A 24,792-nucleotide genomic window follows, 5' to 3' on the forward strand; every position below is an offset into this window, starting at 1 on the left:
TTCTAAACTTGGTGCTAAGTCCTTCCTTAGTATTGCTAGGTGGTCTAACTGATGAACCTATAGAACCACCCGCCATTAATTTGCCAAATAGTTCCTCTGCCTCTTTTTCTCTATTCATTTTCCCTTCGCGGCTGCTCTATTAACAAATTGACTAAATATACGGAAGTAACTGTTTATATTTAGAGCGCACAGCAGGTAAAGGGTATCTCAATTGAAGCTAGTCAAAGTTGGTGTTCGAAATGAACTAAGTCGGTTACCTCGACCTAATATTAGAGTTATAACAATTATAGCTCAAAATCATTCAACTATTTTCATTGAGCACTCAAAAGTCCACAAATACTTTTTCAAGCAATAGAGTTCTGTTTATTCTCGTCCTCCACTTTTTGTATTTCAAGCAGTAGTTTTGCCATTTTCTTGTCGGCATTATCTATAAGTATATTCATCAAGTTTCGTGAGCTATCACTTAATTCCTTTTCCCATACCTTATAAAGTTCTGGTTCCAGGTCCTCATATGCAGGTATGATCTGAGAACGTAGACCACGAGGTATTCTATTCATTGCAATGTATTGTTTAAGTGTAGCAGCATCCCACCACTTATTTAACTCCTGTCTCTTAAGTGAATACAGCTTTCTAAACTTGGTGCTAAGTCCTTCCTTAGTATTGCTAGGTGGTCTAACTGATGAACCTATAGAACCACCCGCCATTAATTTGCCAAATAGTTCCTCTGCCTCTTTTTCTCTATTCATTTTCCCTTCGCGGCTGCTCTATTAACGAATTGACTAAATATACGGAAGTAACTGTTTATATTTAGAGCGCACAGCAGGTAAAGGGTATCTCAATTGAAGCTAGTCAAAGTTGGTGCTCGAAATGAACTAAGTCGGTTACCTCGACCTAATATTAGAGTAATAACAATTATAGCTCAAAATCATTCAACTATTTTCATTGAGCACTCAAAAGTCCAAAAATACTTTTTCAAGCAATAGAGTTCTGTTTATTCTCGTCCTCCACTTTTTGTATTTCAAGCAGTAGTTTTGCCATTTTCTTGTCGGCATTATCTATAAGTATATTCATCAAGTTTCGTGAGCTATCACTTAATTCCTTTTCCCATACCTTATAAAGTTCTGGTTCCAGGTCCTCATATGCAGGTATGATCTGAGAACGTAGACCACGAGGTATTCTATTCATTGCAATGTATTGTTTAAGTGTAGCAGCATCCCACCACTTATTTAACTCCTGTCTCTTTAGTGATTCCAGCTTTCTAAACTTGGTGCTAAGTCCTTCCTTAGTATTGCTAGGTGGTCTAACTGATGAACCTATAGAACCACCCGCCATTAATTTGCCAAATAGTTCCTCTGCCTCTTTTTCTCTATTCATTTTCCCTTCGCGGCTGCTCTATTAACAAATTGACTAAATATACGGAAGTAACTGTTTATATTTAGAGCGCACAGCAGGTAAAGGGTATCTCAATTGAAGCTAGTCAAAGTTGGTGCTCGAAATGAACTAAGTCGGTTACCTCGACCTAATATTAGAGTTATAACAATTATAGCTCAAAATCATTCAACTATTTTCATTGAGCACTCAAAAGTCCACAAATACTTTTTCAAGCAATAGAGTACTGTTTATTCTCGTCCTCCACTTTTTGTATTTCAAGCAGTAGTTTTGCCATTTTCTTGTCGGCATTATCTATAAGTATATTCATCAAGTTTTGTGAGCTATCACTTAATTCCTTTTCCCATACCTTATAAAGTTCTGATTCCAGGTCCTCATATGCAGGTATGATCTGAGAACGTAGACCACGAGGTATTCTATTCATTGCAATGTATTGTTTAAGTGTAGCAGCATCCCACCACTTATTTAACTCCTGTCTCTTAAGTGATTCCAGCTTTCTAAACTTGGTGCTAAGTCCTTCCTTAGTATTGCTAGGTGGTCTAACTGATGAACCTATAGAACCACCCGCCATTAATTTGCCAAATAGTTCCTCTGCCTCTTTTTCTCTATTCATTTTCCCTTCGCGGCTGCTCTATTAACAAATTGACTAAATATACGGAAGTAACTGTTTATATTTAGAGCGCACAGCAGGTAAAGGGTATCTCAATTGAAGCTAGTCAAAGTTGGTGTTCGAAATGAACTAAGTCGGTTACCTCGACCTAATATTAGAGTTATAACAATTATAGCTCAAAATCATTCAACTATTTTCATTGAGCACTCAAAAGTCCACAAATACTTTTTCAAGCAATAGAGTTCTGTTTATTCTCGTCCTCCACTTTTTGTATTTCAAGCAGTAGTTTTGCCATTTTCTTGTCGGCATTATCTATAAGTATATTCATCAAGTTTCGTGAGCTATCACTTAGGGGCCGATTAGGATGGCGGACGGACTTGCGTCCGTCCGCCACCCTTGAGGAGGAGGGAACGTCCGCAGGGGCTGCGGCGTTCCCTCCGTGCTGATTAGGATGTGACCGCCAGGGTGGCGGTCACATCCTCTATATTTAACATTGCGGCGGGTGCAGCTTCAAGCTGCACCCGCCGCAATGTTAAAAAAGCATGTTTTACATTTACATGCACAAAGCGGCCGGCACCGCACGGTGCCTGCTGCTTTGTGCACGCAAATGCAGGGGGGTACCATAGGTACCCCCCATGTGCACCCCCCACCCCCCATTCACCCAGGGGGCCCGCAACGGGCCCCCAAAGTGAATGTCTGTATGCTTTTCCATGGCGGAAAAGCCGCCGTGGAAAAGCATGTATTCACGAACATCCTAATATGGCGGACGGTGTCTCATAGACACCGCCTGCCATGTTATAGCTTTTCCGCCACGGTCGGAAGCCGACCGCGGCGGAAAAGCGGCGGACGGAATTCCAGACCCACCAGCCATCCTAATTTGGCGGTGGGTCTTTGGAGGCTCCGCAGCGGTTTTTCCGCATCCTCCAGGCCGGCGGACACTTCCGCCGGCCCGGAGGATGCGGAAAAACCGCCATCCTAATCGGCCCCTTAATTCCTTTTCCCATACCTTATAAAGTTCTGGTTCCAGGTCCTCATATGCAGGTATGATCTGAGAACGTAGACCACGAGGTATTCTATTCATTGCAATGTATTGTTTAAGTGTAGCAGCATCCCACCACTTATTTAACTCCTGTCTCTTAAGTGATTCCAGCTTTCTAAACTTGGTGCTAAGTCCTTCCTTAGTATTGCTAGGTGGTCTAACTGATGAACCTATAGAACCACCCGCCATTAATTTGCCAAATAGTTCCTCTGCCTCTTTTTCTCTATTCATTTTCCCTTCGCGGCTGCTCTATTAACGAATTGACTAAATATACGGAAGTAACTGTTTATATTTAGAGCGCACAGCAGGTAAAGGGTATCTCAATTGAAGCTAGTCAAAGTTGGTGTTCGAAATGAACTAAGTCGGTTACCTCGACCTAATATTAGAGTTATAACAATTATAGCTCAAAATCATTCAACTATTTTCATTGAGCACTCAAAAGTCCACAAATACTTTTTCAAGCAATAGAGTTCTGTTTATTCTCGTCCTCCACTTTTTGTATTTCAAGCAGTAGTTTTGCCATTTTCTTGTCGGCATTATCTATAAGTATATTCATCAAGTTTCGTGAGCTATCACTTAATTCCTTTTCCCATACCTTATAAAGTTCTGGTTCCAGGTCCTCATATGCAGGTATGATCTGAGAACGTAGACCACGAGGTATTCTATTCATTGCAATGTATTGTTTAAGTGTAGCAGCATCCCACCACTTATTTAACTCCTGTCTCTTAAGTGATTCCAGCTTTCTAAACTTGGTGCTAAGTCCTTCCTTAGTATTGCTAGGTGGTCTAACTGATGAACCTATAGAACCACCCGCCATTAATTTGCCAAATAGTTCCTCTGCCTCTTTTTCTCTATTCATTTTCCCTTCGCGGCTGCTCTATTAACGAATTGACTAAATATACGGAAGTAACTGTTTATATTTAGAGCGCACAGCAGGTAAAGGGTATCTCAATTGAAGCTAGTCAAAGTTGGTGCTCGAAATGAACTAAGTCGGTTACCTCGACCTAATATTAGAGTTATAACAATTATAGCTCAAAATCATTCAACTATTTTCATTGAGCACTCAAAAGTCCACAAATACTTTTTCAAGCAATAGAGTTCTGTTTATTCTCGTCCTCCACTTTTTGTATTTCAAGCAGTAGTTTTGCCATTTTCTTGTCGGCATTATCTATAAGTATATTCATCAAGTTTCGTGAGCTATCACTTAATTCCTTTTCCCATACCTTATAAAGTTCTGGTTCCAGGTCCTCATATGCAGGTATGATCTGAGAACGTAGACCACGAGGTATTCTATTCATTGCAATGTACTGTTTAAGTGTAGCAGCATCCCACCACTTATTTAACTCCTGTCTCTTTAGTGATTCCAGCTTTCTAAACTTGGTGCTAAGTCCTTCCTTAGTATTGCTAGGTGGTCTAACTGATGAACCTATAGAACCACCCGCCATTAATTTGCCAAATAGTTCCTCTGCCTCTTTTTCTCTATTCATTTTCCCTTCGCGGCTGCTCTATTAACAAATTGACTAAATATACGGAAGTAACTGTTTATATTTAGAGCGCACAGCAGGTAAAGGGTATCTCAATTGAAGCTAGTCAAAGTTGGTGTTCGAAATGAACTAAGTCGGTTACCTCGACCTAATATTAGAGTTATAACAATTATAGCTCAAAATCATTCAACTATTTTCATTGAGCACTCAAAAGTCCACAAATACTTTTTCAAGCAATAGAGTTCTGTTTATTCTCGTCCTCCACTTTTTGTATTTCAAGCAGTAGTTTTGCCATTTTCTTGTCGGCATTATCTATAAGTATATTCATCAAGTTTCGTGAGCTATCACTTAATTCCTTTTCCCATACCTTATAAAGTTCTGGTTCCAGGTCCTCATATGCAGGTATGATCTGAGAACGTAGACCACGAGGTATTCTATTCATTGCAATGTATTGTTTAAGTGTAGCAGCATCCCACCACTTATTTAACTCCTGTCTCTTAAGTGATTCCAGCTTTCTAAACTTGGTGCTAAGTCCTTCCTTAGTATTGCTAGGTGGTCTAACTGATGAACCTATAGAACCACCCGCCATTAATTTGCCAAATAGTTCCTCTGCCTCTTTTTCTCTAATCATTTTCCCTTCGCGGCTGCTCTATTAACGAATTGACTAAATATACGGAAGTAACTGTTTATATTTAGAGCGCACAGCAGGTAAAGGGCATCTCAATTGAAGCTAGTCAAAGTTGGTGCTCGAAATGAACTAAGTCGGTTACCTCGACCTAATATTAGAGTTATAACAAATATAGCTCAAAATCATTCAACTATTTTCATTGAGCACTCAAAAGTCCACAAATACTTTTTCAAGCAATAGAGTTCTGTTTATTCTCGTCCTCCACTTTTTGTATTTCAAGCATTAGTTTTGCCATTTTCTTGTCGGCATTATCTATAAGTATATTCATCAAGTTTCGTGAGCTATCACTTAATTCCTTTTCCCATACCGTATAAAGTTCTGGTTCCAGGTCCTCATATGCAGGTATGATCTGAGAACGTAGACCACGAGGTATTCTATTCATTGCAATGTATTGTTTAAGTGTAGCAGCATCCCACCACTTATTTAACTCCTGTCTCTTAAGTGATTCCAGCTTTCTAAACTTGGTGCTAAGTCCTTCCTTAGTATTGCTAGGTGGTCTAACTGATGAACCTATAGAACCACCCGCCATTAATTTGCCAAATAGTTCCTCTGCCTCTTTTTCTCTATTCATTTTCCCTTTGCGTCTGCTCTATTATCAAATTGACTAAATATACGGAAGTAACTGTTTATATTTAGAGCGCACAGCAGGTAAAGGGTATCTCAATTGAAGCTAGTCAAAGTTGGTGCTTGAAATGAACTAAGTCGGTTACCTCGACCTAATATTAGAGTTATACCAATTATAGCTCAAAATCATTCAACTATTTTCATTGAGCACTCAAAAGTCCACAAATACCTTTTCAAGCAATAGAGTTCTGTTTATTCTCGTCCTCCACTTTTTGTATTTCAAGCAGTAGTTTTGCCATTTTCTTATCGGCATTATCTATAAGTATATTCATCAAGTTTTGTGAGCTATCACTTAATTCCTTTTCCCATACCTTATAAAGTTCTGATTCCAGGTCCTCATATGCAGGTATGATCTGAGAACGTAGACCACGAGGTATTCTATTCATTGCAATGTATTGTTTAAGTGTAGCAGCATCCCACCACTTATTTAACTCCTGTCTCTTAAGTGATTCCAGCTTTCTAAACTTGGTGCTAAGTCCTTCCTTAGTATTGCTAGGTGGTCTAACTGATGAACCTATAGAACCACCCGCCATTAATTTGCCAAATAGTTCCTCTGCCTCTTTTTCTCTATTCATTTTCCCTTCGCGGCTGCTCTATTAACAAATTGACTAAATATACGGAAGTAACTGTTTATATTTAGAGCGCACAGCAGGTAAAGGGTATCTCAATTGAAGCTAGTCAAAGTTGGTGCTCGAAATGAACTAAGTCGGTTACCTCGACCTAATATTAGAGTTATAACAATTATAGCTCAAAATCATTCAACTATTTTCATTGAGCACTCAAAAGTCCACAAATACTTTTTCAAGCAATAGAGTTCTGTTTATTCTCGTCCTCCACTTTTTGTATTTCAAGCAGTAGTTTTGCCATTTTCTTGTCGGCATTATCTATAAGTATATTCATCAAGTTTCGTGAGCTATCACTTAATTCCTTTTCCCATACCTTATAAAGTTCTGGTTCCAGGTCCTCATATGCAGGTATGATCTGAGAACGTAGACCACGAGGTATTCTATTCATTGCAATGTATTGTTTAAGTGTAGCAGCATCCCACCACTTATTTAACTCCTGTCTCTTAAGTGATTCCAGCTTTCTAAACTTGGTGCTAAGTCCTTCCTTAGTATTGCTAGGTGGTCTAACTGATGAACCTATAGAACCACCCGCCATTAATTTGCCAAATAGTTCCTCTGCCTCTTTTTCTCTATTCATTTTCCCTTCGCGGCTGCTCTATTAACGAATTGACTAAATATACGGAAGTAACTGTTTATATTTAGAGCGCACAGCAGGTAAAGGGTATCTCAATTGAAGCTAGTCAAAGTTGGTGTTCGAAATGAACTAAGTCGGTTACCTCGACCTAATATTAGAGTTATAACAATTATAGCTCAAAATCATTCAACTATTTTCATTGAGCACTCAAAAGTCCACAAATACTTTTTCAAGCAATAGAGTTCTGTTTATTCTCGTCCTCCACTTTTTGTATTTCAAGCAGTAGTTTTGCCATTTTCTTGTCGGCATTATCTATAAGTATATTCATCAAGTTTCGTGAGCTATCACTTAATTCCTTTTCCCATACCTTATAAAGTTCTGGTTCCAGGTCCTCATATGCAGGTATGATCTGAGAACGTAGACCACGAGGTATTCTATTCATTGCAATGTATTGTTTAAGTGTAGCAGCATCCCACCACTTATTTAACTCCTGTCTCTTAAGTGATTCCAGCTTTCTAAACTTGGTGCTAAGTCCTTCCTTAGTATTGCTAGGTGGTCTAACTGATGAACCTATAGAACCACCCGCCATTAATTTGCCAAATAGTTCCTCTGCCTCTTTTTCTCTATTCATTTTCCCTTCGCGGCTGCTCTATTAACGAATTGACTAAATATACGGAAGTAACTGTTTATATTTAGAGCGCACAGCAGGTAAAGGGTATCTCAATTGAAGCTAGTCAAAGTTGGTGTTCGAAATGAACTAAGTCGGTTACCTCGACCTAATATTAGAGTTATAACAATTATAGCTCAAAATCATTCAACTATTTTCATTGAGCACTCAAAAGTCCACAAATACTTTTTCAAGCAATAGAGTTCTGTTTATTCTCGTCCTCCACTTTTTGTATTTCAAGCAGTAGTTTTGCCATTTTCTTGTCGGCATTATCTATAAGTATATTCATCAAGTTTCGTGAGCTATCACTTAATTCCTTTTCCCATACCTTATAAAGTTCTGGTTCCAGGTCCTCATATGCAGGTATGATCTGAGAACGTAGACCACGAGGTATTCTATTCATTGCAATGTATTGTTTAAGTGTAGCAGCATCCCACCACTTATTTAACTCCTGTCTCTTAAGTGATTCCAGCTTTCTAAACTTGGTGCTAAGTCCTTCCTTAGTATTGCTAGGTGGTCTAACTGATGAACCTATAGAACCACCCGCCATTAATTTGCCAAATAGTTCCTCTGCCTCTTTTTCTCTATTCATTTTCCCTTTGCGGCTGCTCTATTAACAAATTGACTAAATATACGGAAGTAACTGTTTATATTTAGAGCGCACAGCAGGTAAAGGGTATCTCAATTGAAGCTAGTCAAAGTTGGTGCTCGAAATGAACTAAGTCGGTTACCTCGACCTAATATTAGAGTTATAACAATTATAGCTCAAAATCATTCAACTATTTTCATTGAGCACTCAAAAGTCCACAAATACCTTTTCAAGCAATAGAGTTCTGTTTATTCTCGTCCTCCACTTTTTGTATTTCAAGCAGTAGTTTTGCCATTTTCTTGTCGGCATTATCTATAAGTATATTCATCAAGTTTCGTGAGCTATCACTTAATTCCTTTTCCCATACCTTATAAAGTTCTGATTCCAGGTCCTCATATGCAGGTATGATCTGAGAACGTAGACCACGAGGTATTCTATTCATTGCAATGTATTGTTTAAGTGTAGCAGCATCCCACCACTTATTTAACTCCTGTCTCTTAAGTGATTCCAGCTTTCTAAACTTGGTGCTAAGTCCTTCCTTAGTATTGCTAGGTGGTCTAACTGATGAACCTATAGAACCACCCGCCATTAATTTGCCAAATAGTTCCTCTGCCTCTTTTTCTCTATTCATTTTCCCTTCGCGGCTGCTCTATTAACGAATTGACTAAATATACGGAAGTAACTGTTTATATTTAGAGCGCACAGCAGGTAAAGGGTATCTCAATTGAAGCTAGTCAAAGTTGGTGTTCGAAATGAACTAAGTCGGTTACCTCGACCTAATATTAGAGTTATAACAATTATAGCTCAAAATCATTCAACTATTTTCATTGAGCACTCAAAAGTCCACAAATACTTTTTCAAGCAATAGAGTTCTGTTTATTCTCGTCCTCCACTTTTTCTATTTCAAGCAGTAGTTTTGCCATTTTCTTGTCGGCATTATCTATAAGTATATTCATCAAGTTTCGTGAGCTATCACTTAATTCCATTTCCCATACCTTATAAAGTTCTGGTTCCAGGTCCTCATATGCAGGTATGATCTGAGAACGTAGACCACGAGGTATTCTATTCATTGCAATGTATTGTTTAAGTGTAGCAGCATCCCACCACTTATTTAACTCCTGTCTCTTAAGTGATTCCAGCTTTCTAAACTTGGTGCTAAGTCCTTCCTTAGTATTGCTAGGTGGTCTAACTGATGAACCTATAGAACCACCCGCCATTAATTTGCCAAATAGTTCCTCTGCCTCTTTTTCTCTATTCATTTTCCCTTCGCGGCTGCTCTATTAACGAATTGACTAAATATACGGAAGTAACTGTTTATATTTAGAGCGCACAGCAGGTAAAGGGTATCTCAATTGAAGCTAGTCAAAGTTGGTGCTCGAAATGAACTAAGTCGGTTACCTCGACCTAATATTAGAGTTATAACAATTATAGCTCAAAATCATTCAACTATTTTCATTGAGCACTCAAAAGTCCACAAATACTTTTTCAAGCAATAGAGTTCTGTTTATTCTCGTCCTCCACTTTTTGTATTTCAAGCAGTAGTTCTGCCATTTTCTTGTCGGCATTATCTATAAGTATATTCATCAAGTTTCGTGAGCTATCACTTAATTCCTTTTCCCATACCTTATAAAGTTCTGGTTCCAGGTCCTCATATGCAGGTATGATCTGAGAACGTAGACCACGAGGTATTCTATTCATTGCAATGTATTGTTTAAGTGTAGCAGCATCCCACCACTTATTTAACTCCTGTCTCTTTAGTGATTCCAGCTTTCTAAACTTGGTGCTAAGTCCTTCCTTAGTATTGCTAGGTGGTCTAACTGATGAACCTATAGAACCACCCGCCATTAATTTGCCAAATAGTTCCTCTGCCTCTTTTTCTCTATTCATTTTCCCTTCGCGGCTGCTCTATTAACAAATTGACTAAATATACGGAAGTAACTGTTTATATTTAGAGCGCACAGCAGGTAAAGGGTATCTCAATTGAAGCTAGTCAAAGTTGGTGTTCGAAATGAACTAAGTCGGTTACCTCGACCTAATATTAGAGTTATAACAATTATAGCTCAAAATCATTCAACTATTTTCATTGAGCACTCAAAAGTCCACAAATACTTTTTCAAGCAATAGAGTTCTGTTTATTCTCGTCCTCCACTTTTTGTATTTCAAGCAGTAGTTTTGCCATTTTCTTGTCGGCATTATCTATAAGTATATTCATCAAGTTTCGTGAGCTATCACTTAATTCCTTTTCCCATACCTTATAAAGTTCTGGTTCCAGGTCCTCATATGCAGGTATGATCTGAGAACGTAGACCACGAGGTATTCTATTCATTGCAATGTATTGTTTAAGTGTAGCAGCATCCCACCACTTATTTAACTCCTGTCTCTTAAGTGATTCCAGCTTTCTAAACTTGGTGCTAAGTCCTTCCTTAGTATTGCTAGGTGGTCTAACTGATGAACCTATAGAACCACCCGCCATTAATTTGCCAAATAGTTCCTCTGCCTCTTTTTCTCTATTCATTTTCCCTTCGCGGCTGCTCTATTAACGAATTGACTAAATATACGGAAGTAACTGTTTATATTTAGAGCGCACAGCAGGTAAAGGGTATCTCAATTGAAGCTAGTCAAAGTTGGTGCTCGAAATGAACTAAGTCGGTTACCTCGACCTAATATTAGAGTTATAACAATTATAGCTCAAAATCATTCAACTATTTTCATTGAGCACTCAAAAGTCCACAAATACTTTTTCAAGCAATAGAGTTCTGTTTATTCTCGTCCTCCACTTTTTGTATTTCAAGCAGTAGTTTTGCCATTTTCTTGTCGGCATTATCTATAAGTATATTCATCAAGTTTCGTGAGCTATCACTTAATTCCTTTTCCCATACCTTATAAAGTTCTGGTTCCAGGTCCTCATATGCAGGTATGATCTGAGAACGTAGACCACGAGGTATTCTATTCATTGCAATGTATTGTTTAAGTGTAGCAGCATCCCACCACTTATTTAACTCCTGTCTCTTTAGTGATTCCAGCTTTCTAAACTTGGTGCTAAGTCCTTCCTTAGTATTGCTAGGTGGTCTAACTGATGAACCTATAGAACCACCCGCCATTAATTTGCCAAATAGTTCCTCTGCCTCTTTTTCTCTATTCATTTTCCCTTCGCGGCTGCTCTATTAACAAATTGACTAAATATACGGAAGTAACTGTTTATATTTAGAGCGCACAGCAGGTAAAGGGTATCTCAATTGAAGCTAGTCAAAGTTGGTGCTCGAAATGAACTAAGTCGGTTACCTCGACCTAATATTAGAGTTATAACAATTATAGCTCAAAATCATTCAACTATTTTCATTGAGCACTCAAAAGTCCACAAATACTTTTTCAAGCAATAGAGTTCTGTTTATTCTCGTCCTCCACTTTTTGTATTTCAAGCAGTAGTTTTGCCATTTTCTTGTCGGCATTATCTATAAGTATATTCATCAAGTTTCGTGAGCTATCACTTAATTCCTTTTCCCATACCTTATAAAGTTCTGGTTCCAGGTCCTCATATGCAGGTATGATCTGAGAACGTAGACCACGAGGTATTCTATTCATTGCAATGTATTGTTTAAGTGTAGCAGCATCCCACCACTTATTTAACTCCTGTCTCTTAAGTGATTCCAGCTTTCTAAACTTGGTGCTAAGTCCTTCCTTAGTATTGCTAGGTGGTCTAACTGATGAACCTATAGAACCACCCGCCATTAATTTGCCAAATAGTTCCTCTGCCTCTTTTTCTCTATTCATTTTCCCTTCGCGGCTGCTCTATTAACGAATTGACTAAATATACGGAAGTAACTGTTTATATTTAGAGCGCACAGCAGGTAAAGGGTATCTCAATTGAAGCTAGTCAAAGTTGGTGTTCGAAATGAACTAAGTCGGTTACCTCGACCTAATATTAGAGTTATAACAATTATAGCTCAAAATCATTCAACTATTTTCATTGAGCACTCAAAAGTCCACAAATACTTTTTCAAGCAATAGAGTTCTGTTTATTCTCGTCCTCCACTTTTTGTATTTCAAGCAGTAGTTTTGCCATTTTCTTGTCGGCATTATCTATAAGTATATTCATCAAGTTTCGTGAGCTATCACTTAATTCCTTTTCCCATACCTTATAAAGTTCTGGTTCCAGGTCCTCATATGCAGGTATGATCTGAGAACGTAGACCACGAGGTATTCTATTCATTGCAATGTATTGTTTAAGTGTAGCAGCATCCCACCACTTATTTAACTCCTGTCTCTTAAGTGATTCCAGCTTTCTAAACTTGGTGCTAAGTCCTTCCTTAGTATTGCTAGGTGGTCTAACTGATGAACCTATAGAACCACCCGCCATTAATTTGCCAAATAGTTCCTCTGCCTCTTTTTCTCTATTCATTTTCCCTTCGCGGCTGCTCTATTAACGAATTGACTAAATATACGGAAGTAACTGTTTATATTTAGAGCGCACAGCAGGTAAAGGGTATCTCAATTGAAGCTAGTCAAAGTTGGTGCTCGAAATGAACTAAGTCGGTTACCTCGACCTAATATTAGAGTTATAACAATTATAGCTCAAAATCATTCAACTATTTTCATTGAGCACTCAAAAGTCCACAAATACTTTTTCAAGCAATAGAGTTCTGTTTATTCTCGTCCTCCACTTTTTGTATTTCAAGCAGTAGTTTTGCCATTTTCTTGTCGGCATTATCTATAAGTATATTCATCAAGTTTCGTGAGCTATCACTTAATTCCTTTTCCCATACCTTATAAAGTTCTGGTTCCAGGTCCTCATATGCAGGTATGATCTGAGAACGTAGACCACGAGGTATTCTATTCATTGCAATGTATTGTTTAAGTGTAGCAGCATCCCACCACTTATTTAACTCCTGTCTCTTAAGTGATTCCAGCTTTCTAAACTTGGTGCTAAGTCCTTCCTTAGTATTGCTAGGTGGTCTAACTGATGAACCTATAGAACCACCCGCCATTAATTTGCCAAATAGTTCCTCTGCCTCTTTTTCTCTAATCATTTTCCCTTCGCGGCTGCTCTATTAACGAATTGACTAAATATACGGAAGTAACTGTTTATATTTAGAGCGCACAGCAGGTAAAGGGCATCTCAATTGAAGCTAGTCAAAGTTGGTGCTCGAAATGAACTAAGTCGGTTACCTCGACCTAATATTAGAGTTATAACAAATATAGCTCAAAATCATTCAACTATTTTCATTGAGCACTCAAAAGTCCACAAATACTTTTTCAAGCAATAGAGTTCTGTTTATTCTCGTCCTCCACTTTTTGTATTTCAAGCATTAGTTTTGCCATTTTCTTGTCGGCATTATCTATAAGTATATTCATCAAGTTTCGTGAGCTATCACTTAATTCCTTTTCCCATACCGTATAAAGTTCTGGTTCCAGGTCCTCATATGCAGGTATGATCTGAGAACGTAGACCACGAGGTATTCTATTCATTGCAATGTATTGTTTAAGTGTAGCAGCATCCCACCACTTATTTAACTCCTGTCTCTTAAGTGATTCCAGCTTTCTAAACTTGGTGCTAAGTCCTTCCTTAGTATTGCTAGGTGGTCTAACTGATGAACCTATAGAACCACCCGCCATTAATTTGCCAAATAGTTCCTCTGCCTCTTTTTCTCTATTCATTTTCCCTTTGCGTCTGCTCTATTATCAAATTGACTAAATATACGGAAGTAACTGTTTATATTTAGAGCGCACAGCAGGTAAAGGGTATCTCAATTGAAGCTAGTCAAAGTTGGTGCTTGAAATGAACTAAGTCGGTTACCTCGACCTAATATTAGAGTTATACCAATTATAGCTCAAAATCATTCAACTATTTTCATTGAGCACTCAAAAGTCCACAAATACCTTTTCAAGCAATAGAGTTCTGTTTATTCTCGTCCTCCACTTTTTGTATTTCAAGCAGTAGTTTTGCCATTTTCTTATCGGCATTATCTATAAGTATATTCATCAAGTTTTGTGAGCTATCACTTAATTCCTTTTCCCATACCTTATAAAGTTCTGATTCCAGGTCCTCATATGCAGGTATGATCTGAGAACGTAGACCACGAGGTATTCTATTCATTGCAATGTATTGTTTAAGTGTAGCAGCATCCCACCACTTATTTAACTCCTGTCTCTTAAGTGATTCCAGCTTTCTAAACTTGGTGCTAAGTCCTTCCTTAGTATTGCTAGGTGGTCTAACTGATGAACCTATAGAACCACCCGCCATTAATTTGCCAAATAGTTCCTCTGCCTCTTTTTCTCTATTCATTTTCCCTTCGCGGCTGCTCTATTAACAAATTGACTAAATATACGGAAGTAACTGTTTATATTTAGAGCGCACAGCAGGTAAAGGGTATCTCAATTGAAGCTAGTCAAAGTTGGTGCTCGAAATGAACTAAGTCGGTTACCTCGACCTAATATTAGAGTTATAACAATTATAGCTCAAAATCATTCAACTATTTTCATTGAGCACTCAAAAGTCCACAAATACTTTTTCAAGCAATAGAGTTCTGTTTATTCTCGTCCTCCACTTTTTGTATTTCAAGCAGTAGTTTTGCCATTTTCTTGTCGGCATTATCTATAAGTATATTCATCAAGTTTCGTGAGCTATCACTTAATTCCTTTTCCCATACCTTATAAAGTTCTGGTTCCAGGTCCTCATATGCAGGTATGATCTGAGAACGTAGACCACGAGGTATTCTATTCATTGCAATGTATTGTTTAAGTGTAGCAGCATCCCACCACTTATTTAACTCCTGTCTCTTAAGTGATTCCAGCTTTCTAAACTTGGTGCTAAGTCCTTCCTTAGTATTGCTAGGTGGTCTAACTGATGAACCTATAGAACCACCCGCCATTAATTTGCCAAATAGTTCCTCTGCCTCTTTTTCTCTATTCATTTTCCCTTCGCGGCTGCTCTATTAACGAATTGACTAAATATACGGAAGTAACTGTTTATATTTAGAGCGCACAGCAGGTAAAGGGTATCTCAATTGAAGCTAGTCAAAGTTGGTGTTCGAAATGAACTAAGTCGGTTACCTCGACCTAATATTAGAGTTATAACAATTATAGCTCAAAATCATTCAACTATTTTCATTGAGCACTCAAAAGTCCACAAATACTTTTTCAAGCAATAGAGTTCTGTTTATTCTCGTCCTCCACTTTTTGTATTTCAAGCAGTAGTTTTGCCATTTTCTTGTCGGCATTATCTATAAGTATATTCATCAAGTTTCGTGAGCTATCACTTAATTCCTTTTCCCATACCTTATAAAGTTCTGGTTCCAGGTCCTCATATGCAGGTATGATCTGAGAACGTAGACCACGAGGTATTCTATTCATTGCAATGTATTGTTTAAGTGTAGCAGCATCCCACCACTTATTTAACTCCTGTCTCTTAAGTGATTCCAGCTTTCTAAACTTGGTGCTAAGTCCTTCCTTAGTATTGCTAGGTGGTCTAACTGATGAACCTATAGAACCACCCGCCATTAATTTGCCAAATAGTTCCTCTGCCTCTTTTTCTCTATTCATTTTCCCTTCGCGGCTGCTCTATTAACGAATTGACTAAATATACGGAAGTAACTGTTTATATTTAGAGCGCACAGCAGGTAAAGGGTATCTCAATTGAAGCTAGTCAAAGTTGGTGTTCGAAATGAACTAAGTCGGTTACCTCGACCTAATATTAGAGTTATAACAATTATAGCTCAAAATCATTCAACTATTTTCATTGAGCACTCAAAAGTCCACAAATACTTTTTCAAGCAATAGAGTTCTGTTTATTCTCGTCCTCCACTTTTTGTATTTCAAGCAGTAGTTTTGCCATTTTCTTGTCGGCATTATCTATAAGTATATTCATCAAGTTTCGTGAGCTATCACTTAATTCCTTTTCCCATACCTTATAAAGTTCTGGTTCCAGGTCCTCATATGCAGGTATGATCTGAGAACGTAGACCACGAGGTATTCTATTCATTGCAATGTATTGTTTAAGTGTAGCAGCATCCCACCACTTATTTAACTCCTGTCTCTTAAGTGATTCCAGCTTTCTAAACTTGGTGCTAAGTCCTTCCTTAGTATTGCTAGGTGGTCTAACTGATGAACCTATAGAACCACCCGCCATTAATTTGCCAAATAGTTCCTCTGCCTCTTTTTCTCTATTCATTTTCCCTTTGCGGCTGCTCTATTAACAAATTGACTAAATATACGGAAGTAACTGTTTATATTTAGAGCGCACAGCAGGTAAAGGGTATCTCAATTGAAGCTAGTCAAAGTTGGTGCTCGAAATGAACTAAGTCGGTTACCTCGACCTAATATTAGAGTTATAACAATTATAGCTCAAAATCATTCAACTATTTTCATTGAGCACTCAAAAGTCCACAAATACCTTTTCAAGCAATAGAGTTCTGTTTATTCTCGTCCTCCACTTTTTGTATTTCAAGCAGTAGTTTTGCCATTTTCTTGTCGGCATTATCTATAAGTATATTCATCAAGTTTCGTGAGCTATCACTTAATTCCTTTTCCCATACCTTATAAAGTTCTGATTCCAGGTCCTCATATGCAGGTATGATCTGAGAACGTAGACCACGAGGTATTCTATTCATTGCAATGTATTGTTTAAGTGTAGCAGCATCCCACCACTTATTTAACTCCTGTCTCTTAAGTGATTCCAGCTTTCTAAACTTGGTGCTAAGTCCTTCCTTAGTATTGCTAGGTGGTCTAACTGATGAACCTATAGAACCACCCGCCATTAATTTGCCAAATAGTTCCTCTGCCTCTTTTTCTCTATTCATTTTCCCTTCGCGGCTGCTCTATTAACGAATTGACTAAATATACGGAAGTAACTGTTTATATTTAGAGCGCACAGCAGGTAAAGGGTATCTCAATTGAAGCTAGTCAAAGTTGGTGTTCGAAATGAACTAAGTCGGTTACCTCGACCTAATATTAGAGTTATAACAATTATAGCTCAAAATCATTCAACTATTTTCATTGAGCACTCAAAAGTCCACAAATACTTTTTCAAGCAATAGAGTTCTGTTTATTCTCGTCCTCCACTTTTTCTATTTCAAGCAGTAGTTTTGCCATTTTCTTGTCGGCATTATCTATAAGTATATTCATCAAGTTTCGTGAGCTATCACTTAATTCCATTTCCCATACCTTATAAAGTTCTGGTTCCAGGTCCTCATATGCAGGTATGATCTGAGAACGTAGACCACGAGGTATTCTATTCATTGCAATGTATTGTTTAAGTGTAGCAGCATCCCACCACTTATTTAACTCCTGTCTCTTAAGTGATTCCAGCTTTCTAAACTTGGTGCTAAGTCCTTCCTTAGTATTGCTAGGTGGTCTAACTGATGAACCTATAGAACCACCCGCCATTAATTTGCCAAATAGTTCCTCTGCCTCTTTTTCTCTATTCATTTTCCCTTCGCGGCTGCTCTATTAACGAATTGACTAAATATACGGAAGTAACTGTTTATATTTAGAGCGCACAGCAGGTAAAGGGTATCTCAATTGAAGCTAGTCAAAGTTGGTGCTCGAAATGAACTAAGTCGGTTACCTCGACCTAATATTAGAGTTATAACAATTATAGCTCAAAATCATTCAACTATTTTCATTGAGCACTCAAAAGTCCACAAATACTTTTTCAAGCAATAGAGTTCTGTTTATTCTCGTCCTCCACTTTTTGTATTTCAAGCAGTAGTTCTGCCATTTTCTTGTCGGCATTATCTATAAGTATATTCATCAAGTTTCGTGAGCTATCACTTAATTCCTTTTCCCATACCTTATAAAGTTCTGGTTCCAGGTCCTCATATGCAGGTATGATCTGAGAACGTAGACCACGAGGTATTCTATTCATTGCAATGTATTGTTTAAGTGTAGCAGCATCCCACCACTTATTTAACTCCTGTCTCTTTAGTGATTCCAGCTTTCTAAACTTGGTGCTAAGTCCTTCCTTAGTATTGCTAGGTGGTCTAACTGATGAACCTATAGAACCACCCGCCATTAATTTGCCAAATAGTTCCTCTGCCTCTTTTTCTCTATTCATTTTCCCTTCGCGGCTGCTCTATTAACAAATTGACTAAATATACGGAAGTAACTGTTTATATTTAGAGCGCACAGCAGGTAAAGGGTATCTCAATTGAAGCTAGTCAAAGTTGGTGTTCGAAATGAACTAAGTCGGTTACCTCGACCTAATATTAGAGTTATAACAATTATAGCTCAAAATCATTCAACTATTTTCATTGAGCACTCAAAAGTCCACAAATACTTTTTCAAGCAATAGAGTTCTGTTTATTCTCGTCCTCCACTTTTTGTATTTCAAGCAGTAGTTTTGCCATTTTCTTGTCGGCATTATCTATAAGTATATTCATCAAGTTTCGTGAGCTATCACTTAATTCCTTTTCCCATACCTTATAAAGTTCTGGTTCCAGGTCCTCATATGCAGGTATGATCTGAGAACGTAGACCACGAGGTATTCTATTCATTGCAATGTATTGTTTAAGTGTAGCAGCATCCCACCACTTATTTAACTCCTGTCTCTTAAGTGATTCCAGCTTTCTAAACTTGGTGCTAAGTCCTTCCTTAGTATTGCTAGGTGGTCTAACTGATGAACCTATAGAACCACCCGCCATTAATTTGCCAAATAGTTCCTCTGCCTCTTTTTCTCTATTCATTTTCCCTTCGCGGCTGCTCTATTAACGAATTGACTAAATATACGGAAGTAACTGTTTATATTTAGAGCGCACAGCAGGTAAAGGGTATCTCAATTGAAGCTAGTCAAAGTTGGTGCTCGAAATGAACTAAGTCGGTTACCTCGACCTAATATTAGAGTTATAACAATTATAGCTCAAAATCATTCAACTATTTTCATTGAGCACTCAAAAGTCCACAAATACTTTTTCAAGCAATAGAGTTCTGTTTATTCTCGTCCTCCACTTTTTGTATTTCAAGCAGTAGTTTTGCCATTTTCTTGTCGGCATTATCTATAAGTATATTCATCAAGTTTCGTGAGCTATCACTTAATTCCTTTTCCCATACCTTATAAAGTTCTGGTTCCAGGTCCTCATATGCAGGTATGATCTGAGAACGTAGACCACGAGGTATTCTATTCATTGCAATGTATTGTTTAAGTGTAGCAGCATCCCACCACTTATTTAACTCCTGTCTCTTTAGTGATTCCAGCTTTCTAAACTTGGTGCTAAGTCCTTCCTTAGTATTGCTAGGTGGTCTAACTGATGAACCTATAGAACCACCCGCCATTAATTTGCCAAATAGTTCCTCTGCCTCTTTTTCTCTATTCATTTTCCCTTCGCGGCTGCTCTATTAACAAATTGACTAAATATACGGAAGTAACTGTTTATATTTAGAGCGCACAGCAGGTAAAGGGTATCTCAATTGAAGCTAGTCAAAGTTGGTGCTCGAAATGAACTAAGTCGGTTACCTCGACCTAATATTAGAGTTATAACAATTATAGCTCAAAATCATTCAACTATTTTCATTGAGCACTCAAAAGTCCACAAATACTTTTTCAAGCAATAGAGTTCTGTTTATTCTCGTCCTCCACTTTTTGTATTTCAAGCAGTAGTTTTGCCATTTTCTTGTCGGCATTATCTATAAGTATATTCATCAAGTTTCGTGAGCTATCACTTAATTCCTTTTCCCATACCTTATAAAGTTCTGGTTCCAGGTCCTCATATGCAGGTATGATCTGAGAACGTAGACCACGAGGTATTCTGTTCATTGCAATGTATTGTTTAAGTGTAGCAGCATCCCACCACTTATTTAACTCCTGTCTCTTAAGTGATTCCAGCTTTCTAAACTTGGTGCTAAGTCCTTCCTTAGTATTGCTAGGTGGTCTAACTGATGAACCTATAGAACCACCCGCCATTAATTTGCCAAATAGTTCCTCTGCCTCTTTTTCTCTATTCATTTTCCCTTCGCGGCTGCTCTATTAACGAATTGACTAAATATACGGAAGTAACTGTTTATATTTAGAGCGCACAGCAGGTAAAGGGTATCTCAATTGAAGCTAGTCAAAGTTGGTGTTCGAAATGAACTAAGTCGGTTACCTCGACCTAATATTAGAGTTATAACAATTATAGCTCAAAATCATTCAACTATTTTCATTGAGCACTCAAAAGTCCACAAATACTTTTTCAAGCAATAGAGTTCTGTTTATTCTCGTCCTCCACTTTTTGTATTTCAAGCAGTAGTTTTGCCATTTTCTTGTCGGCATTATCTATAAGTATATTCATCAAGTTTCGTGAGCTATCACTTAATTCCTTTTCCCATACCTTATAAAGTTCTGGTTCCAGGTCCTCATATGCAGGTATGATCTGAGAACGTAGACCACGAGGTATTCTATTCATTGCAATGTATTGTTTAAGTGTAGCAGCATCCCACCACTTATTTAACTCCTGTCTCTTAAGTGATTCCAGCTTTCTAAACTTGGTGCTAAGTCCTTCCTTAGTATTGCTAGGTGGTCTAACTGATGAACCTATAGAACCACCCGCCATTAATTTGCCAAATAGTTCCTCTGCCTCTTTTTCTCTATTCATTTTCCCTTCGCGGCTGCTCTATTAACGAATTGACTAAATATACGGAAGTAACTGTTTATATTTAGAGCGCACAGCAGGTAAAGGGTATCTCAATTGAAGCTAGTCAAAGTTGGTGCTCGAAATGAACTAAGTCGGTTACCTCGACCTAATATTAGAGTTATAACAATTATAGCTCAAAATCATTCAACTATTTTCATTGAGCACTCAAAAGTCCACAAATACTTTTTCAAGCAATAGAGTTCTGTTTATTCTCGTCCTCCACTTTTTGTATTTCAAGCAGTAGTTTTGCCATTTTCTTGTCGGCATTATCTATAAGTATATTCATCAAGTTTCGTGAGCTATCACTTAATTCCTTTTCCCATACCTTATAAAGTTCTGGTTCCAGGTCCTCATATGCAGGTATGATCTGAGAACGTAGACCACGAGGTATTCTATTCATTGCAATGTATTGTTTAAGTGTAGCAGCATCCCACCACTTATTTAACTCCTGTCTCTTTAGTGATTCCAGCTTTCTAAACTTGGTGCTAAGTCCTTCCTTAGTATTGCTAGGTGGTCTAACTGATGAACCTATAGAACCACCCGCCATTAATTTGCCAAATAGTTCCTCTGCCTCTTTTTCTCTATTCATTTTCCCTTCGCGGCTGCTCTATTAACAAATTAACTAAATATACGGAAGTAACTGTTTATATTTAGAGCGCACAGCAGGTAAAGGGTATCTCAATTGAAGCTAGTCAAAGTTGGTGTTCGAAATGAACTAAGTCGGTTACCTCGACCTAATATTAGAGTTATAACAATTATAGCTCAAAATCATTCAACTATTTTCATTGAGCACTCAAAAGTCCACAAATACTTTTTCAAGCAATAGAGTTCTGTTTATTCTCGTCCTCCACTTTTTGTATTTCAAGCAGTAGTTTTGCCATTTTCTTGTCGGCATTATCTATAAGTATATTCATCAAGTTTCGTGAGCTATCACTTAATTCCTTTTCCCATACCTTATAAAGTTCTGGTTCCAGGTCCTCATATGCAGGTATGATCTGAGAACGTAGACCACGAGGTATTCTATTCATTGCAATGTATTGTTTAAGTGTAGCAGCATCCCACCACTTATTTAACTCCTGTCTCTTAAGTGATTCCAGCTTTCTAAACTTGGTGCTAAGTCCTTCCTTAGTATTGCTAGGTGGTCTAACTGATGAACCTATAGAACCACCCGCCATTAATTTGCCAAATAGTTCCTCTGCCTCTTTTTCTCTATTCATTTTCCCTTCGCGGCTGCTCTATTAACGAATTGACTAAATATACGGAAGTAACTGTTTATATTTAGAGCGCACAGCAGGTAAAGGGTATCTCAATTGAAGCTAGTCAAAGTTGGTGCTCGAAATGAACTAAGTCGGTTACCTCGACCTAATATTAGAGTTATAACAATTATAGCTCAAAATCATTCAACTATTTTCATTGAGCACTCAAAAGTCCACAAATACTTTTTCAAGCAATAGAGTTCTGTTTATTCTCGTCCTCCACTTTTTGTATTTCAAGCAGTAGTTTTGCCATTTTCTTGTCGGCATTATCTATAAGTATATTCATCAAGTTTCGTGAGCTATCACTTATTCCTTTTCCCATACCTTATAAAGTTCTGGTTCCAGGTCCTCATATGCAGGTATGATCTGAGAACGTAGACCACGAGGTATTCTATTCATTGCAATGTATTGTTTAAGTGTAGCAGCATCCCACCACTTATTTAACTCCTGTCTCTTAAGTGATTCCAGCTTTCTAAACTTGGTGCTAAGTCCTTCCTTAGTATTGCTAGGTGGTCTAACTGATGAACCTATAGAACCACCCGCCATTAATTTGCCAAATAGTTCCTCTGCCTCTTTTTCTCTAATCATTTTCCCTTCGCGGCTGCTCTATTAACAAATTGACTAAATATACGGAAGTAACTGTTTATATTTAGAGCGCACAGCAGGTAAAGGGTATCTCAATTGAAGCTAGTCAAAGTTGGTGCTCGAAATGAACTAAGTCGGTTACCTCGACCTAATATTAGAGTTATAACAATTATAGCTCAAAATCATTCAACTATTTTCATTGAGCACTCAAAAGTCCACAAATACTTTTTCAAGCAATAGAGTTCTGTTTATTCTCGTCCTCCACTTTTTGTATTTCAAGCATTAGTTTTGCCATTTTCTTGTCGGCATTATCTATAAGTATATTCATCAAGTTTCGTGAGCTATCACTTAATTCCTTTTCCCATACCGTATAAAGTACTGGTTCCAGGTCCTCATATGCAGGTATGATCTGAGAACATAGACCACGAGGTATTCTATTCATTGCAATGTATTGTTTAAGTGTAGCAGCATCCCACCACTTATTTAACTCCTGTCTCTTAAGTGATTCCAGCTTTCTAAACTTGGTGCTAAGTCCTTCCTTAGTATTGCTAGGTGGTCTAACTGATAAACCTATAGAACCACCCGCCATTAATTTGCCAAATAGTTCCTCTGCCTCTTTTTCTCTATTCATTTTCCCTTTGCGGCTGCTCTATTAACAAATTGACTAAATATACGGAAGTAACTGTTTATATTTAGAGCGCACAGCAGGTAAAGGGTATCTCAATTGAAGCTAGTCAAAGTTGGTGCTCGAAATGAACTAAGTCGGTTACCTCGACCTAATATTAGAGTCATAACAATTATAGCTCAAAATCATTCAACTATTTTCATTGAGCACTCAAAAGTCCACAAATACTTTTTCAAGCAATAGAGTTCTGTTTATTCTCGTCCTCCACTTTTTGTATTTCAAGCAGTGGTTTTGCCATTTTCTTGTCGGCATTATCTATAAGTATATTCATCAAGTTTCGTCGGCTATCACTTAATTCCTTTTCCCATACCTTATAAAGTTCTGGTTCCAGGTCCTCATATGCAGGTATGATCTGAGAACGTAGACCACGAGGTATTCTATTCATTGCAATGTATTGTTTAAGTGTAGCAGCATCCCACCACTTATTTAACTCCTGTCTCTTAAGTGATTCCAGCTTTCTAAACTTGGTGCTAAGTCCTTCCTTAGTATTGCTAGGTGGTCTAACTGATGAACCTATAGAACCACCCGCCATTAATTTGCCAAATAGTTCCTCTGCCTCTTTTTCTCTATTCATTTTCCCTTCGCGGCTGCTCTATTAACAAATTGACTAAATATACGGAAGTAACTGTTTATATTTAGAGCGCACAGCAGGTAAAGGGTATCTCAATTGAAGCTAGTCAAAGTTGGTGCTCGAAATGAACTAAGTCGGTTACCTCGACCTAATATTAGAGTTATAACAATTATAGCTCAAAATCATTCAACTATTTTCATTGAGCACTCAAAAGTCCACAAATACTTTTTCAAGCAATAGAGTTCTGTTTATTCTCGTCCTCCACTTTTTGTATTTCAAGCAGTAGTTTTGCCATTTTCTTGTCGGCATTATCTATAAGTATATTCATCAAGTTTCGTGAGCTATCACTTAATTCCTTTTCCCATACCTTATAAAGTTCTGATTCCAGGTCCTCATATGCAGGTATGATGTGAGAACGTAGACCACGAGGTATTCTATTCATTGCAATGTATTGTTTAAGTGTAGCAGCATCCCACCACTTATTTAACTCCTGTCTCTTAAGTGATTCCAGCTTTCTAAACTTGGTGCTAAGTCCTTCCTTAGTATTGCTAGGTGGTCTAACTGATGAACCTATAGAACCACCCGCCATTAATTTGCCAAATAGTTCCTCTGCCTCTTTTTCTCTATTCATTTTCCCTTCGCGGCTGCTCTATTAACAAATTGACTAAATATACGGAAGTAACTGTTTATATTTAGAGCGCACAGCAGGTAAAGGGTATCTCAATTGAAGCTAGTCAAAGTTGGTGCTCGAAATGAACTAAGTCGGTTACCTCGACCTAATATTAGAGTTATAACAATTATAG

At 37.8% G+C, this 24,792-nt stretch overlaps 1 protein-coding gene across 1 annotated transcript in view; it reads right to left on the reverse strand.

Annotated features, from left to right (window-relative positions):
• The window catches only part of LOC144824457 (myeloperoxidase-like), a 432,332-nt gene that overhangs the window by 241,964 nt on the left and 165,576 nt on the right, over window positions 1-24,792 (reverse strand). The window lies entirely within an intron of this gene.

This window comes from Lissotriton helveticus, chromosome 3_1 (genome assembly GCF_964261635.1).
Source record: "Lissotriton helveticus chromosome 3_1, aLisHel1.1, whole genome shotgun sequence".
In the NCBI taxonomy this organism is placed as follows: Eukaryota; Metazoa; Chordata; class Amphibia; order Caudata; family Salamandridae; genus Lissotriton; species Lissotriton helveticus.